Source organism: Ranitomeya imitator, chromosome 5 (assembly GCF_032444005.1).
Source record: "Ranitomeya imitator isolate aRanImi1 chromosome 5, aRanImi1.pri, whole genome shotgun sequence".
In the NCBI taxonomy this organism is placed as follows: domain Eukaryota; kingdom Metazoa; phylum Chordata; class Amphibia; order Anura; family Dendrobatidae; genus Ranitomeya; species Ranitomeya imitator.
In genome coordinates this window covers 371,959,101-371,971,830 of record NC_091286.1, presented here as the reverse complement: position 1 = coordinate 371,971,830, position 12,730 = coordinate 371,959,101, and the positions used below count along the sequence as shown (strand labels likewise).

The window sequence follows — 12,730 nt, the reverse complement described above, 5'->3', positions numbered from 1 at the left end:
TGTATTCCCTCCTCCCATGATATTGTACCGATTTCCCTCCTCACCTTGTTCATGTTATTTTTAAATCTGTGAATAGTTTCCCAAAAAACAGATTGTTTCTGCAGTTTTGTTTTATTTTTCAAATCAACTAGCGCAGCTCATTGTTAACCTAAGCATACATGCTATTCTGACAACAGTCGACGCAAAACCCGAGATTGATCAAGGCAGCAGTTGTCAGTGAATTTCACACTTCCAAAGTAATTTCACGTATTGCATTTTTTTTACATCACTCAAAAGCAAAAGTTACAAATTGTAAATCCTCAGTGCTCCAGATGTCTGTTTTTCTTTCATTTCATCGTCCACTGCCAAAAGAAAGAATTCTGTAACCATGGTAATGCGTAAGTTTTATTCCACAAAGTAATGGGATGTTCACTCCTGAGGCTTTTCAAAAATATGCAGCATACATAACTAACTATTCCGCAACTTTTCTACCATTTATTTTACATTTGAACTTCATAATAATTTATTCTATAAATTTAGTTTATAAAGGGGACAAATTTGCACCATTGTTTCATTACTCAACTGTGAAATAGATACAAAATGTAACATAAGGCACAATGTACTTTTACTTATCTCCTTAACACTAGATTGCATTAAAATATGTGAAAAATATTGATAAACCAGAGGCCGCTGTAGCCAAAAACTGTACAGAGTATGATAACTTTTGTGAAAACCACCTTCCCATTTGCACCTTACCTTAGGAATACAACATTGGTGAGGTCAGCCTCACACTTTGAAAAGCATTGTTCTAGAATCTTGGGTTCTAGGCTGCTTTTGAATGGCTTTTTATTTTATTTTTATATGCTTTCATAACAAGAGAAAAAGTCAGACAATCACTAGCCAGGTGATGTGACCAGTGCTAATCATTAGCTACATTGGTGATGTGACCAATGATCGGTTCCCACACTTATGAATACAAATATCATATAACATAAGTAAACTGGTAGTCAAAAAGCAGTTGGCTTGAACAGTAAGTACATTTTATTTTCTTATTTTATGCATATTTAGTTGATACTGGAAAATTCCTCTAAAATACAAGAAAAAAAATTGGAACTGTTTCCCACTAAAATGTGTTATGCTTAAAATGTTTCCTGATATTTCACATCAAATAGACAATTAATTAGGATTACATTTAATCATTATCCAAGCACTAGGGTGAAATTCCATACTGCAATTTTTTTTGCGGAAATTTCCACATCTAAAAATTGCGATACATTGTCCTGAATCGATTTGTTTCAGATCATAGGCATAGTGGTAGAGCTTTTATGCAACAAAGTCCACTTGGTGGGTGCAGAAAGGGTTGTTCCTAAATAACTTAAGCTTGTACAGAGAAGGGCTGCTGTACTTGATTGCTCAGTAGAATCATATATTGGATGTGGGTCCCAGAAAAGGACATAGAAAAATCTACCTTATCAAGAACAGTATATGGGCTATTTGCAGCACATGAACTCATCATCATGCACAATTCCATCTGCTTTGGAGGTAGAAATGGGCCCCTAAACCTCTTGGGCCCATGTGCAGCTGCATAGGTTGCACCAATAATAATAATTTTGGTGGACTATTGATATAAAATATATTGTACAGTAGTCTAGCTGGCATCAATTCTAAAAAGAGCTTTATTTACACAGTGCCAATGACAAAATATTTCTCTAAATACCAAGAAAACTCTGAAACTTAACTTTTGCTATATACTACAAGAAATCCTAAATAATTTCCTAAATGATAGACAGTAGACAGAATAATTTAAAAAATAGCAGCAGATCTTTTGTGGGTGTTAAATTCACCAAAAGGTAGCTGGCACAGTACTCTCTTCACAAATATCAAAAACAAAATTGAGGCAGCACTTTCATGTCATGAAAATAAAGTTGGAATCCAATATTTACCCATAGACGCTACATTCAGTTCTCTTTATGGAACCTGCTTGAAAAAGACTCCGTAGAGAGAGCTGAAATGTAGGCTGTATGGATGACTGAAGAGATATTTTCACTTATTTTTCACCAAATGGAAGCATGGCCTCAATTTTGTTTTTGATACAGTGTCCTACTATCTACATGTGTGGATTACAAACATATTTGTCAAGGACTATCCTCGTTGGGTATCAGTGTAGAAATTATTGATTAATATCTATTCCTTTTATTCATTCTTTAGACCTTCATTGGTATGATCTGTTACATATAACCATTACACAAGGTTAATTGTGCTATAGACCCACCAATACGTAAGCAGTTAGAATGGTCAGCTGTATCCCTCCTCTTATACTTCTTTGCTTATTGATTGGATGGATGCAATTACAAGGAAATTGACTTTTGTATAATCAGATAATCAGAGGTACTACTGACTTGTATTGTTTAGAATTTTATTGAATTATAGATTACAAAAAATACAGATTTGGTGGGATTTTTTGCTGTTAAAACTTCTGTAATGAAACTGTACTTTAAAATTGTCTATATATAGAATTGAACTTATCAACTTATCAAGTAAGTGTTTGTATTATCATACACAAATCCAAAACCATGTAAGCATAATAGGAGTAAAGGGAATCATTAATCAAATGTTTGGGAATTATATTTGCCAACAAACTCATCAAGGCATGAAAATTAGCATTAGTACTTTGTAAGTTGAATAAACATTTGTTTTTAGTTTAGCAGTCTCATTACATACAAATTGAGTTAAAGCTATTTTAAATTGACTTTGGATTATTCCATAAATGCATGAAATGTATGCAAAAATCTGTGAAATTTTAAGGTATTTATATTAAAATTATATACATTTTTGGGGGGCTAGTTACTAGTAGAGTACGAAAAATTTGAATTATTACAGGGTGCAAGACATTTTCATACATTTGAAACTGTTTGGATCTTTAAAATTGACAACTTTTTCACTGAAAAACTCATATACACTAGTGATGAGCGAGTGTACTCGTTGCTCGGGTTTTCCTGAGCACGCTCGGGTGTTCGCTGAGTATTTGTAAGTGCTCGGTGATTTAGTTTTTGTTGATACAGCTGCATGATTTACGGCTGCTAGACAGGCTGAATACATGTGAGGAATGCCTGGTTGCTAGGGAATCCCCACCTGTATTCAAGCTATGTAGCAGCTGTAAGTCATTCACTTGGAGACCACCTGAGCAACGAGTACACTCGCTCATTACTAATATACACCGACACTGAGCAAAATATGGCGACCCTGCTCATGAGAGCTTAAAATCTACAATGAGGTGGGGGAGATACAAAGTACAGGAGATTATTTACAGTGATGTATTTACAATGATGGTCCAGCCATCTTGAGGGAGCAGGGATAGGTGGAGATAGTGAATGGGCTACACACGCACCCTTACACATAAAATGACTTTGATTAGAGAATGTGATAGGCCACTCTGAACAAATGTGTTTTGAGGGAGCACCTAAAGCTATGCAAATTGTGGATGGTCCTATTTTCTTGGGGTAGAGCATTCCAGAGGATTGGCGCTGTGCGAGAGAAGTTTTGGAGTCGGGAGTGGGAGGTATGGCTGAGTGCAGAGGTTAGTCAAAAGTCATTTGCAGAGCACAGCGGTCGGTTAGGCCGATAGACAGAAATAAGGGATGAGATGTAAAGAGGTGCCGCACTGTGGAAAGCTTTGTGGGTGAGAACAAGTACTTTGAATAGGATCCTATTATGAATAGACAGCCAGTGTAACGACTGGCGAAGAGCAGATGCATCTGAATACCAATTAGCTAGATGGACGACTCTGGCTGCTGCATTAAGGATAGACTAGAGAGGTGAAAGTCGAGTACGGGGGAGGCCAATTAATAGAGCGTTACAGTAGTCCAGATGGGAGAGGATTAAGGTGACAGTGAGAGTTTTTGTTGTTTCCATGGTGAGAAAACGGCAGATTCTAGAGATGTTCTTTAGGTGTAAGTGGCAAGAGCGTGCAAGAGATTGGCAAATTTGTTACATCTTTAAAGCACAACTCCAACTTTTTTTTCTGATTCAGCGCTGGATTGGTGCTTCTAATCTAAGGTCAATGTTCCTAGTCTTATGCTTACCCTTTGCTGTCTTCACCTTTTATCAGCACTGCTCCAGTGCCACAGCATCATCTTGTGAACGCAACTTCTGACTGGCTGGAAGTAAGAAGTAACTGGCTCAAGCTCTCAATGTAAATCTATGCGAACCAGAGCAAGGCTGTCATAGGCTCACATTGAAAAGTGACCTATAACTCACTCCAGTTAACACTGGAGCAATCCGGCTTGTCAAAAACTGCTGGAGACAGGAGCTGCAGCTATAGAAGATGAAGATGGCAGCGAGTAAATATAAGACTAGGGCAGAGAACTCAGATTAGAAGCACCACTCCAGCGGTTAAATTTTTTAAAATGCCAAAGTGGTGCTTAAAAAATTCCTAGAGATGTGTTTTCAAATTAAATGTCACCTAACTACACAAGTATGATGTGACACATATTTTTTAAACATTCATTAATGTAACTAAATTCTGGTATAGCAGGTAGCAATGTATACCTTTCAATTCAGATTTACAAACTGATATGATAGGCACAAAAAGCTCAAAATTCTGGTACCAATGGTTAATAAATCTGTCCCTCAGCAGATTAGAAATTATATTGCAGTTCTACATACTGAGGCCAAGGGAACTTCTCTAGATTTCTTTTTTTTTCAAATTTGTGATATATCTAACAGAAATAAAATCAGTGATCAGACATTTGACACTTTTTAAAGAAAAGATAAAGATACACATCCATACTGGTTTACGTGGCAGTGTAATATACCAAATCTGTAAAGGTGTTATCAGCTGATTTTCAAACGCACACAAACTGTTGAATCTGTAAGTCTTGGCCAAGCGTATGTTCCAATACTTGAGATCCTTGCTATATTTCTGAAAAAACAACACAAGAAATAGACCATAAAAGGGGATCACCCAAGGCAATGGATTAAATATGAAAATCACAAATTTTATGAGAATAACACTCATTGACATAGGAAACAACCACATGGAGCACACAATTAAAAGCATTTAAAATTGGTCACACATAGGACCTAGAAACATGAACAAATGGCCCATAATAGAACCCTCCTCCTAGATGCGATCCCTCCCCAAACGCACTGTAATGGCTAATAATAATATATAGTACAGTGTAAGATGTCTGCATGAACAGCACTATTGGAATATAGGGTAAAGCAACACAACCTAAGGAGTATAGTTATGACCATGATATATAATGCACCAGTCTGTGAATACCTCACACCAGCAGGATTACCTATGTAACACAAATAAGCAGATATGCAAAAAAAAAACCTTTTTGCAATAACGTAAGACATAGACAAAAGCATAATAAAGCATACACAGTGAATCAGATTGACCCCAAACCACACATATGGCATGTAGGTCTACTCCATTAAGGTATAGAGTTGTATATAATGCAGAGTTAGTTGTGTAGCGCTTCCACTGGTCTAGTCTAACGTGGTATATAACCTGTGCCATTAAATTGCAAAAGCTCCCATAGTAAGGGAAATAAAAGATCTGCTGAGGAGTGAGGATTCAGATCACCAATAACAAAAAACCAGTATGCAAACCCAGGAGCTGTTCAAGCTCTGTACATAGCCAAGGGGGGTATCAACAGGAGGAGCAGAGACCCTATGCGTGTCGCCACACCAGTGGCTTCGTCAGGGGTAGCTCCTATGGAGATCCTGCGTCCTTATCTAATCGAGTAATTGCAATTTAAGCAGTTGCAGCTGTGCTGCTTACCAGAGGCCGGCATGTATTCCATCACCCAGTGATTCCAGAGGCGGTGCTTAGTGAGCTAAGCAAACATGTGAGCCTGGAGGGCTCCCCCCCTCCTCCTACCTTCGTCACCATGCCCTCGGAGTGGTTGCCATAGCACCATGTAAAGGAATCTTCTGACGCGTGCACACTGGTTAATCCAGGGATTGCAGTATTTACATGGTGCTATGGCAACCACTCCGAGGGCATGGTGACGAAGGTAGGAGGAGGGGGGGAGCCCTCCAGGCTCACATGTTTGCTTAGCTCACTAAGCACCGCCTCTGGAATCACTGGGTGATGGAACACATGCCGGCCTCTGGTAAGCAGCACAGCTGCAACTGCTTAAATTGCAATTACTCGATTAGATAAGGACGCAGGATCTCCATAGGAGCTACCCCTGACGAAGCCACTGGTGTGGCGACACGCGTAGGGTCTCTGCTCCTCCTGTTGATACCCCCCTTAGCTATGTACAGAGCTTGAACAGCTCCTGGGTTTGCATACTGGTTTCTTGTTATTGGTGATCTGAATCCTCACTCCTCAGCAGATCTTTTATTTCCCTTACTATGGGAGCTTTTGCAATTTAATGGCACAGGTTATATACCACGTTAGACTAGACCAGTGGAAGCGCTACACAACTAACTCTGCATTATATACAACTCTATACCTTAATGGAGTAGACCTAAGTGCCATATGTGTGGTTTGGGGTCAATCTGATTCACTGTGTATGCTTTATTAAGCTTTTGTCTATGTCTTACGTTATTGCAAAAAGGTTTTTTTTTTTTTTTTTTTTTTGCATATCTGCTTATTTGTGTTACATAGGTAATCCTGCTGGTGTGAGGTATTCACAGACTGGTGCATTATATATCATGGTCACAACTATACTCCTTAGGTTGTGTTGCTTTACCCTATATTCCAATAGTGCTGTTCATGCAGACATCTTACACTGTACTATATATTATTATTAGCCATTACAGTGCATTTGGGGAGGGATCGCATCTAGGAGGAGGGTTCTATTATGGGCCATTTGTTCATGTTTCTAGGTCCTATGTGTGACCAATTTTAAATGCTTTTAATTGTGTGCTCCATGTGGTTGTTTCCTATGTCCATGAGTGTTATTCTAATAAAATTTGTAATTTTCATATTTAATCCATTGCCTTGGGTGATCCCCTTTTATGGTCTATTTCTTGTGTTGTTTTTTCATGGCTTAGTATAGCATAGACCAGGTTGGATCCTCGTTTCCTATGTGGTGCCCCCGCTCTAGTTATTACCTTGCTATATTTCTGTCACAGTATTACTATTAAAGGGAATCTGTCACCTGAATTTGGCGGGACTGGTTTTGGGTCATATGGGCGGAGTTTTTGGGTGTTTAATTCACCCTTTCCTTACCCGCTGGCTGCATGCTGGCTGCAATATTGGATTGAAGTTCATTCTCTGTCCTCCGTAGTACACGCCTGCACAAGGAAATCTTGCCTTGCGCAGGCGTGTACTACGGAGGACATAGAATGAACTTCAATCCAATATTGCAGCCAGCATGCAGCCAGCGGGTAAGGAAAGGGTGAATCAAACACCCGAAAACTCCTCCCATATGACCCAAAACCAGTCCCGCCAAATTCAGGTGACAGGTTCCCTTTAAATTCCTTCCGGACATATAAGGTGACATAATTGTGCAGCCTCACGCTAAGCGCTGTGTGAGAGATGACACAGAGCCGCAATGCCCGTGATTGGTGCTAGCATTTAAGCCCTCTGATGTTGCTATCAGTAGTGACAGCGACATAGAGGAGCATCGCGCAGTGAATTGGTTCCCTGCCTGCTTCCATCAGGACAACGCAATGCGATCGCGTTGTCCAGATGGTTTCCTTGGAGACCTCTAGCCCGAAGATGGCTCCAGGGTCCTTCAAGGTCCTGCAGGGAAGATGGCTTGTGAGCGCCTGCTGAGAGCTGAAGCTGACATGCCTCCTTCCCTGCCTCACATTGCAGAGTATCAGAGCAGTGATCTGATGCTATACAGTGATGTCCCAGGATGGGACAATGTGAAAAAGTAAAAAAAAATATTAAAAAGTGTAAAAAAAAAAACCCAAATAAAGAACAAAAAAGAAATAAGTATTTTTCCAATAAACACATTTATTTGTGTAAATAAAAAGTAACCAACAAAAATACACATATTTGGTATTGCCGCATTCGTAACAACCTGCTCTATAAAACTGTATTTCTAGTTATCCCCTTCAGTGAGTATCGTAAAAAAAAGAAAAAAAACAATGCATTATCATCATACTGCCAAACAAAAAGTGTAATAAAACACGATTAAAAAGATGAACGTAAATATACATGGTACAACTGAAAACGTCATCTTGTCCCTCAAAACACAAGCCACGATACAGCTATATCAGTAGAAAAATAAAAAAGTTATAGCTTTCAGAATAAAGCAATGCAAAATAATTATTTTTCCTATAAAATATTTCTTTTTAGGTAAAATTGCCAGAACAAAAAAATATATATATAAATTGGGTATCTCTGTAATCATACTGACCCAAAGAATAAAGCTGCCTTACCAATTTTACCACACATGGAACGGTATTAAAAAAAAGCAATTCCTGAATTGCTGGTTTTGTTCAAACTGTCCCCTAAAAATGTAAATATAAAGTGACTCTGTATGTATATAGTTCTCAAGATATGATGATGGAAAAACTAGTTTTTACAATAAAATGCGTCTTTTAGTGTGTGTCAACAGCCAAACATAAAAACCTGGTGTAAATCTGGTATTGCTTCAATTGCACTGACCCAAAGCATAAAGTCCCATAATCACTTATAGTAAGGCTTGGCGCATATTTACCCTGCGCTCTTTGCTGGGCTCTTGCATTGGGGTTTCTGTGTAAATCTCTGAAATACATGATTCAGACAGAACACCTGGCAGAAGATTCCCTATAATGAGACAGATGGAGGCACTGTGGACGCCATAGGACCTGTGATCTGGCGGTGACCATCTTTTTAGGATTGCATAAAAATGCCGTTGGCCACAGTTTGTGCACTTCTGAAAGGAAGGATAATGCTGAACAGAAGCCAGATGAAGTCTCAAGTAACTCTGCTGCCTCATTACAGTGAATAGATCCATTGGCAGTTTCATCTGTCACGTCACTCAGAGATTTAGATGGAAACTCTGATGTAAGTGCTCAGCGTAGAGCGACGAATAAATGTGATCATAAATGTTATGTAGAATGTTCCCAATAAAAGCTTCCACTCAATCCACAAAAAAATCAGGTCCCCACTCAGGTCTGTCATCTGTTAACGGAAATATAGGGGGCTTCCATGTTACTGGTAGAACAAAGGCTCTGGAAAAGCAAAATGTCTCCTCGCCCCTCAAAAGAAATTCTAAAAAATTCTCGGCTCCCAAAGACAAATGCCTCCCTCCCTTCTGAGCCCCAGTGTGCAACATTTGGCGCCCACATGTTTGGCATTCCAGTAGTGATGAGACCCCGCCTAATTTACAGGTGCGTGTCTCCAGAAACATGAGCTGGGCATAATGTACTGGTCACTACAAAGGTAGTTTGCAATTTTCACTCAGCAACATCTTTTGCTGCTTGTTTCTTGAAAACACTCATAGAGTCAAAATCGTCACTACGTCATTACATCTGTAGATAAATTCTCAAAGGGTTATAATTTCAAAAATGGGGTCACTTGAGGGGGATTCTTCTTTTCTAGCACCTGGGCTCTATATATGAAATCCACAAACTATTCTAGGAAAATCTGTACTCCATGAGTCAAATAGCCTTCCGTCCCTCTCAAGTCTCTCTTTATGGCTAAGTAGTACTGTACAGCCACATATGGGGTATTGCGACATGCAGTAGACATTGTGAGACAAATTTGGTGTCATTTTTCTCCATTTCCCAGTATGAAAATGTAAAACTTGGAGCTTACACACAATCTTGGTTTTAAAAATGTTAATTATTTTATCTTCACTGCCCAATGTTATATAAGTCTGTGACACACCTGTGGTGTCAATTTAATCACTGCACCCCTAGGTGAATTCATTGAGAGGTTTAGTTTGTAAAATGGGGTCTCTTATTGGGGGGTTTCGGCTGTGTTGGCACCTCAGGGGTTCTGCCATTGTAACATGTCACCCTCAAACAAGTGCAGCAAAATCTATAATATGGTGTTTATTACCTTCTGAGCTTTGCACTGTGCCTCAAAAGTAGTTGTCAATGACATGTTGGGTATCGGTAAACTCAGGTTCAAGGTGTTCAAAGCACATCTAGATAAGTTCCTAAAGGATGTCTCTTGTGATGGGTTTCCACTGTTTAGGCACATCAGGGGCTCTCCAAACGCTAGCATATTTTACATTCAGAAAGTCAGATGGCGCTTCTTCCCTTCCAAGCCTCGCCGTGCACCCAAACAATTGTTTTCTTCCACATATTGGGTATCTGCGCATTCAGGAAATTGCACAACAAAATGTATGGAACAATTTCTCCTGTTACCCTTATGAAAACACAAAATTTGAAGCTAAAAAATATTTAACTGGGAAAAGTGTGTTTTGTTTTGTTTTATTTTTATGGCTCTACGTTATAAACTTCTGTGAAACACCTGTGAGTTCAAGGTGCTCAATACACATCTAGATAAGTTCACAAAGGGGTCTAGTTTCCGAAATGGTGTCAATTGTTGGGGATTTTCACTGTTTAGGCACATCAAGGGCTCGCCAAACATGACATGGCGTCTGCTAATTATGCCAGCAAATTTTAAATTGAAAAAGTGAAATGGCGCTCCTTCTCTTCTGAGTCCTGCCGTGTGCCCAAACAGTAGATTTCCACCACATATGGGGTATCAGTATGCTCAGGAGAAATTACACAACAAATCTTGCGGTATATTTTCTCCTGTTACCCTTGCAAAAGTAAAAAAAATTACATTTTTTATGAAAGAAAATTACATTTTTTTTTCTAGCCCCATTCCAAAAATTCCTGTGATGCAAAGTAAGGTTCAGAAAATTTCTTGAATGTGGTTTTGAGTACCATGAGGGATGCAGTTTTAGAATGGTGTCACTTTTGGTTATTTTCTGTTATACAGGCCCCTCAAAATCACTTCAAAAGTGAGGTGGTCCCTAAAAAAATTATTTTGCAATTTTTTTTGCTAAAATGAGAAATCACTGGTCAATTTTTATCCCTTATAACTTCCCAACAAAAAGTAATTATGCTTCAAAAATTGTGCTGCTGTAAAGTAGACATGTGAGAAATGTTATTTATTAACTATTTTGTGTGGTATGACTCTCTGATTTAAGGGCATAAATATTAAAAGTTTAAAAATTTTACCACTATCATGAAGTACAATATGTCATGAGAAAATAATCTCAGAATCAGGAGGATCCATTGAAGCGTTCCAGAGTTATGACCTCATAAATTGACAGTGGTCAGAATTGTAAAAATAGTCCTGGTCAGGAAGGTGAAAACAGGCTTCGGGGTGAAGGGGCTAAAAGAGTAAAAGTAAATTTTGGGCTAATTTTCACATAATAACTGAATAATAAAAGAAAAATATAAGCCTTAACAACAGTCTATGATTTATAAAAGCCAAGCAAACCTTTGCAGGCATAGCTACCAATGCTTTGATAACCTTATACTGGCATCTAGGATTAAATTGTACATTTTTCTTGACAGTCAAAATGTATGCTTTATTTTTGTTGGAAAAGGTCAAATCCTTTTTAAAATGTGTCTAGAGAAATCATCGATAAGAATTTTAGAAAGACAACATAAGAAAGTGTTTATTAAAAAGAAAAACAGAAACGAGGAAAAAAGAAAAGTGAGGAAGAGATTCTGTATTATATATATGTGCAATGCTTCCTGTCCTCAGACTAGAACTTCTGTTAGTATGATGCCCTGCAGAAGCTGAAATAATAGGTGAAACTGCATCCTTTAAATTACTACTGGAAGTACCACTTAATGAATCAGAAAGAGTGAGCTATACTTTTAACTCATGGCTCCAGGCAAGTGTGTCATTTTACCTTTCACAGCTCTTTCTAAATGGCTTCTCTTAGACCCCAAACTTTCACTAGCACTGCTGTTTTGTTAGTTCTTGTCTTCTGTAGAATTTTCAAGTTTTAAATTCCTTTCTACTTTTCTTTTACAAAATAAAATATATTTTGCAAACCGAAATGTTTGGGGTTGAATAATCCTCCTAAATTAATACTGTATGTAATGTTTCTTCTATTTAACAGTGCCCATTGACATTTGATTCTTTTTACACAGATGTATCCAAACTTACCTTTCCGCTATTTCTTTCAGGTTATACAAAAATTCTATATATTTTTGTGTAAAAAAAAATCCCTCAACAATCTTAAAATCAAATCACAATCACTGGGTAGCCTTAAATAAAAATGTTCAGTGCTAACAAAGTATTGCAAAATCATGTGTTTTTCAAAGTTGGTCATCTGATGCTACACTTTATAGTATATATCAAGGCAAGAAAAGGCTTGACATATATTGGTTAGACTGTAGAGTAGTGTTCTTGAACAAATGCTCTTGGGACACCTGTAGATTCTTGAAATTCAAGGGAAAAGAAAGCGGTCACTAGGGAGCGCTGTGAGGGTCACAGTTAGAATTGAAAACTAAAATCCTTGTTTTGGTCTCATTTCCAGCGCTCCTAGGACCGTTATTATTATTTACTGCACCTGTAGATTCTTGGCCATCAGTAAGGGACTCTGTAATAATAATTACATCAAGATACTAGCTTTCCTTAAAAGGGCTGTCCACTGCAATATTTTATTGAACAATAAAGGCTATGGTGGTCTGAAAAAAAATAACTATTCATCTGAAAGGCACTTGCAGTTCCTCCATACTGCTAGAGTACTCCCTTAGTCTTTTCCCTTCCACTGCATGGAATGTCGCAAGACCTCTGCAGCCATCATAGGTCAATGATAAGTTAAGTGACCAGTGACTGTGTCTTACTGCTTGTAAAAACATTACCTCT

At 38.3% G+C, this 12,730-nt stretch overlaps 1 protein-coding gene across 5 annotated transcripts in view; it reads left to right on the top strand.

Annotated features, from left to right (window-relative positions):
- Positions 1–12,730, top strand: part of ADGRB3 (adhesion G protein-coupled receptor B3) — a 1,579,303-nt gene that overhangs the window by 853,350 nt on the left and 713,223 nt on the right. The window lies entirely within an intron of this gene.